Source organism: Acinonyx jubatus, chromosome B3 (assembly GCF_027475565.1).
Source record: "Acinonyx jubatus isolate Ajub_Pintada_27869175 chromosome B3, VMU_Ajub_asm_v1.0, whole genome shotgun sequence".
NCBI classification, from domain to species: Eukaryota; Metazoa; Chordata; class Mammalia; order Carnivora; family Felidae; genus Acinonyx; species Acinonyx jubatus.
Window position 1 is genome coordinate 73,738,700 of NC_069386.1, and position 6,212 is coordinate 73,744,911.

General features: G+C 50.6%; 1 protein-coding gene across 2 annotated transcripts in view; it reads right to left on the reverse strand.

The window, feature by feature from the left end:
- The window catches only part of STXBP6 (syntaxin binding protein 6), a 250,823-nt gene extending 244,934 nt beyond the window's left edge, over positions 1 to 5,889 (reverse strand). The window contains exon 1 of one of the 2 annotated variants that reach the window (XM_027065508.2): positions 5,577 to 5,889. The gene's annotated coding sequence lies outside the window, so the exon portion shown is untranslated. Of the gene's footprint in view, positions 1 to 5,035; positions 5,229 to 5,576 lie in introns of those variants that run through there. The other variant, XM_015085686.3, reaches the window with a different exon arrangement.
- Between the last annotated feature and the right edge of the window lie 323 nt (positions 5,890 to 6,212).

Consider the following 6,212-nt stretch of genomic DNA (forward strand, 5'->3'; position numbering starts at 1 on the left):
TTGAGCATCTTTTCATTTGCTCATTGACCATCTGTGTATCTTCTTTGAAGAGCTGTCTATTTGAAGTCTTTGTCCATTTTAAAATTGGGTTGCCTTTTTACTGTTGAACTGTAAGAGTTCTTTCTTTGTGCTGTTTTCTGAAACTCCAGTCACAACCCCTCTTCCTGGAAAGCTCATCTCCCAAATACCCAAGACTCTTTAGCTGGACTTCCCTCCGTACTTGGACTGACTTTCCTCGAAAGGCCTAGAAATACTTTCTCTCTTGATATCCCATGTATTCAACCAGAATATCGTGCCTCCCCTCCTCTTTATCTACAAGCAGCTCGCCCGTGGTCACCAGAACTCATGGCTACTTCAGTGAATTCACAGAATCCAGAAAGAACAGGTTCTTTGACCACCACCACATTATGCCACCAACCTACAATGCCCTTCTCTTCTCTACAAAAGTACAACCACCCATCATTTATATTTTCAGTCTATCCCCTCCATGGAGATTTTCCTAGCCACCATAGCTTACAATGGCTTCTCTTTACCCTGAAATAAAAAAAAACAGTAATCACGTATAGAGCCATTAATCAATGAATATTCATGCTCAGTGAATGCCCCTATATACTAGGTGAAACCACTCCATCCATAGTTGATGTTAAATAACATATCACAATTGAGGGAATGTGCTCATTTGGTAATGGAATACTAGAAGATCCACACATAACCTCAAAAATATGTTCTGGGAAGCGTTTAATTGAATAAACACAATTGTTGGGACTGTTAACTCTAGTACTTCTGAGAGACTTTGATATGATGATGCACATGGTGGGAATCTCTAAGAGGGAAAAATAACAGGCAGAGCTTCCAAATTGATCTGCCCTTTTCAAGAGCACACCTATTAACACCTCCCTGATAGCATTCTTTTGACTCTTCTGAGGAAGTACTCTGGAAACTGCTGAACTAATTCAATTGCTGCTTAATTCTATCAGCGGGACAGCACGGGGTAGAAACTATTTTCTACTGGCGTAAGGAACCAAATTTGTTTTGTTTTAGAATGTTGTCAATTGGAAGTTGCTCTATTTGCACGTCAGTTTATAGAAAAACAGAAAAGAAAACCATATATTAAAGGTGTTCATAATTTTGAAGACCCATCCAGATTTCTGAATTTGGAAAATGATGAACTTCCCGGCGGCGGGGCGGGGGTGGGGGGTTGCGGATCCAATGCATCTTAGAATCGAGCTAGTGCCCTACAACCCGAGTTTTAGTTGAAGCAGGCTCTAGGAAGGTGGTGGGGAACAGTGTTCAGGAATGGGCTGTGATTCTCTATGACCCAGGACCAACAGCCCCGAGGATCAAAGAGAAAGAAAGTATCACAAATGTCTCACAACAGACTTATCCAAGGGAATGAAGATACCAAGCGGTCACGCACTAAGAAAAGCTAACGACGGTGATAAGGAAAGAAGCCTCCCCCACACTGGAAAAAATTCTAGCAGTGAAAAGTAGGGGTAACACCCAAAATATAAACATCAAGTTATGGGAAAGAATTTTAAAATAGAAACGTTCCCTACTCATGTTAAGTAGGAGAAACTATTTAAATGAGTGAGTGAATCTTAAGAATTACAACCGGAAGGTGGTTCCTTCACTGAGGGTTGATTACCATCAGGAAGACAGGCATGGGCCTTGCGGTTTTATCTACTAAAACACTAAATGGTACACTTGAGTTTTTGAATAGGTTTCTGATTTTACTGATAGGTCTCTTTAGTGCTAATCATTTTAAAACTAAAACAAAGCACAAATGGAAAGCTAAGATAAAGCACGATGGTCAGGCTGGCTTCCATCTGGCACGGCAACACGAGAATGTGTTCAAGTGCTGACCTCCTCTTACGCCGAGTGGTTTGGGTGCTACATGACCTTATTCTTTCTCTAGGATGGCATCTCAGGCGCCCTCCTGACTCACGCAGGCTCTCTCCCAAGGCCTCTCTGATACAAAGCAGCTGAAGTTCAAGGCCACTACTAGTCCTGGTGAGCTCTCACCCCAACACCCTAGCTTGGGGGACAAGGAGAAGAACTTAAGATTGGGCTGTGCCCAAGCAGTGCTTGATTATCAGTGAAAGGACACAGAGAGGCACTGATACAGCATGGCTTCCCGTACAAGTTGGCCTTCCTCCCCCACAGAGTGAGAGAGGATCTCGGTCACTGCCAACACCACCATTTGACAGAAGGAATGGAAGGCCTTTGCCAGGTCTGACCACCACAGAACTTCTGTCAGGGAGTATCCTTCACCTCCTCCTGCCTCCTGTCCTGGGTATTCTGTCCATTCAGAGAAGGCACCACATTGTCAGTTTTATTAAAATTTGCTTATGGCAATTCAACCTGTTCTCCAGTCTTAAGGTTCAAGCTGCCATAACTTTATGCAACTCTTCTGCAAAAATGTCTGAGATCCCCTAGGAAAGGAATAGGGTAGTTGCTAGATTTATCAATATCAAGTTCACAGAGCTCAGTCTACTCAAGAGTGACCTAGAAACCTGAGTACTACACAGTGTGAAAAGAAGGGGGAATCCCACCTTTTTTGTGTAAAATCCACTCATTGAAAGAGCAATCGGGGAGGGGTTGCGGCACGCCTGGGTGGCCCAGTCCCTTAAGCTTCTGACTCTTGATGGAGGCTCAGGTCATGATCTCACGGTTTGTGAGATTGAGCCCTGTGTACGGATCTGTGCTGACAATAAGGAACCTGCTTGGGATTCCCTCTCTCTCCCTCTCTTTCTCTGCCCCTCCCCCACTTGTGCTTTTTCTCTCTCTCTGTCAAAATAAATAAATAAACTTAAAAAAAAGTGAAGAGCAATCAGAATTATTAAAACTGGACAATGGTAAGTGGCACAGGTATTGGAAATATAAACTGCTTCAGGCAAGTTCCTAAAGCACCCTATCTCTGTACGTGTGGTATTAAAATGCTATTTTAGAACAAACCTCACCTCTCTCTTACTGTCTCTTACCTAGTAAGTCAGTGATTCTATTGGCGTGGGATCTGGACGAGCAGCATTGGCATCATCGGGAACTAGCTGGTGATGCAAATTCTTGGACCCCCTTCCCTCAACCCTAGACCTACAGAATCAGATACTCTAAGGAGTGCAGCCCAGCAATCTTTGTGTTTTGTTTGTTTGTTTGTTTTAAGATTTTTATTTATTTTTTTAAGTAATCTCTAGACCCAACGTGGGGCCTGAACTCACAACCCCAAGATCAAGAGTCTTCATATTCCACTGGCTGAGCCAGCCAGGTGCCCCTAACAAGCCCTCCAGTTGACTTCAGTGCTCATGCTGGAGAACTTCTGCCCCAGGATTAGGAAAGATGCAGCACGTGGGGGGCTCAGGAGCCTGACCAAGCCCTTATTAACTGAGTGAGAGGAAATCCCACCTGTTCCTGTCTGATGATTATTGGCTCTTAACCTCATAGACTGATGAAAGGTTGAGTCTTTAGTTCAAGGTCACTTAGAGGCCAAGGCAGAGCTCCAGCCCAGGGTCTGCTGACTCATCAATTGTATTTGTCTAACAGGGGTCTTGCTGACAAGCCAATGTGGGGGGCCAGGACTCTGAACATTGATAAGGCAACCCTGGAGATCTCCTAATCTACACCATGCTGCTTCCCTCAAATAAATATGAGGACTAGAGCCTCAACCCTTAAAATCAAGAGAGGTGGATTTTAGGGAAACAATACAAAGAAAAAAGATAAACAGCTACTTTCAAAGGCCTGAGCAACTAAACCTCTTGGTGAGGAATGGGTAGAGGGCAGAAGGCTTAGGTGTCCTGTTAAAATGGAAAGAATTAGTTAATTCAGAAACACTGAGTAAAGAGCGTAGCCACAATAGGACATGAAAGGTGCTTCCAAGTTTTCTCAGAACTTTCATTTCTATTATCTTATCCAAGTCTCACAACAACCCTGCAATGAAAGGAGACGAGGTCACTCAGTGTCTCCATCTGACACTAGAGGAAACAAGCTCAGAGTGGCTATTTGTCTATCCGCACCATCATCAGCTGTAAAGCTAAAACTTGACCTCAGATCTGACTCTAGAACCTGTGTACCCACACCATGTGATTCCCACAGCTGGAAATCTGCCCCAAAGCAGATTCACCCTGAGGAAACAGCAAAGAAAAAACAAACGTGCAGCAGAAAAACGATCAGCCCCTACAACATGGCACTTGAGCGATGTGTGGGTGCCCCTTTAAGAACTTAACACACAAACCCAACAGCCAAGGTGTTCAGCCAAAAAAGAGAGAGAGAGACAGACAGAGAGAGAGAGAGAGAGAGAGAGAGGCATATTTCTAGCCTGCATAATCATTTCTGGACCAACTCCCACTAGGAGCCTCTGAGGCGAACAGCCGCTCACTGCCTGGCTGAAGCTTCTCTACCGCCACTCTCCACCCCCCCCCCCCCCCCAACACACACCACCCGGGGTTATGACAGCGCAGCTCTGACTCGTGTGCAGGCAAAACCCCAAAACTCAAAACAAGAAGTGAAAAAAGTGGAGCCAGGAGAAAGCGGCAGCATCCTCCACACTCTGGCAATCTGCACAATGCCAGTTTCAGGGTCCTGGGGTGGCCTGCAAATCTATCTTAGGAGCCTGAGGAACGAGGCGGGCGTCCTGGTAGACCCACTGGCCCTATTCTTTGCCACCCAGTCCCTGGGGAAGAATAAGAAAGGAGAGAATTCCTTATGAAGTCCTGGGGCCAGAGCCCAAGGCAGATACGATCCAGGCACCCTCTCCTAAGGATCAGAATGTCAACTCAAATTCTCCACCTGGCCCTTCCTTTCAAGTCCTGTCCTCTGCGAAGATGAACAGGGTGGGATTGGTGGGGTGCTGTAAACCTGAGGAAAGGCTGGAGGAAAAACTCTATCATCCACCTACCCCAGCCACGTTGCCCCATGTTGCCCCGGCGCGCGCTACCAGCGCGAACTCGGAACGGGGAGCCCTTCGCCACGTCGGAGGTTGGGGAAGGGGCAGAGCCCGGCGACAAGCCCTGGAGGCAGGGAGCCGTGCCGCTCAGACGCCTACCTCAGTTTTGGCATGAATGGTTTTCCTAGAAGACGCCAGAGAAGCGAAGATTGGGTGATTCGCAGATTTCAGCCAGGGGTGGAGGAACTCAGCCCAGGGGAGCAGCGACCCACTCGGCTCCTCCACATTGGGGCCTCGGGGCGGCACCCTCGGGACTCGTCCTACCGCGGGGACAGTGCCGAAAGAAGGGCTCCATCCTCAACTTTCTCGGAGGAAACTGCTCCGCTCCGCGGCTTGCCCAAACCTACCCGCACACCGGGTCCCAGGTTTGGGGAAAACCAAGGACCGAGTCCCTGTCTGCGCTCACAGCAGCTGCGCCGGGGCGCAAAGCCCCCACTCCCGCCGCCCGCCAACTTGAAAGCATCTCTCTGGGCGCCTGCCTACTCCTCCGGCCCCGCAGTGGGGTCCCTGCCCTGGCCGCCCGCATTGGACCGAGCGCCGGGCGCCCTGACCGCCGCGGCCGCAGCAGCCGCATCTCCCCCCCACCACCCCCGCCCTGGCCTCTGCCTCGCCCGCCCGGCGCCCCACGACCCGGCCCTACCGTGCAGCCGGGCTCGAGCGCCGGCAGTGCCAGTGAGTGGCACGCGTCCCAGCCGGCGAGGCTCCTCCCCGGGGGCTGCCCCGCGCGGGGTTCCGGGCTCCGGACAAGGCTCCGCCGGCCCGGGTGCTGGCTCGGCGCCGCTCGCGGCTCCCGCGCCGGCTCCCGCTGCCGCGCGCCAAGAGGGAGGCGGGGTGGGGAGGGGGGGGAAACTCCCGGCAACTCCAACTCCTGGCGCTGGAGCTACAGCTGCAGCCGCGCGCCCGCCCGCCGCCGAGTGCGAGCGCCTGCGAAGCAAACCTGCCCCCGCGGCCGCCTCTGAGCATGCCCAGTGCCGCCGTGGGCGAGCCCGAGCGCCCTGGCCCGGGGCAGAGAGCTGCGGTGGTGGCCCAGAGACCCGCCCCGGGCTCCCGACCACGGGGTGTGGGGCTGGAGGAGGGAAGGATGGGCCAGCGCAGGAGAGGGGGCCCTGGAGCAGAGGGCTGGGGAAAAACAGGGTGCGGAGGGCAGTGCAAGTTTTACGGGTTGTGAGAAGTTTGTGGGCTGGAAAGGTAAGCGGCTTCCGTGAGCCTCTCTGCAAGACTCTACTGGAAAGGACAAGGAAGCATTTATTATCCAGGAGAGAAGGAGTGGATCCAG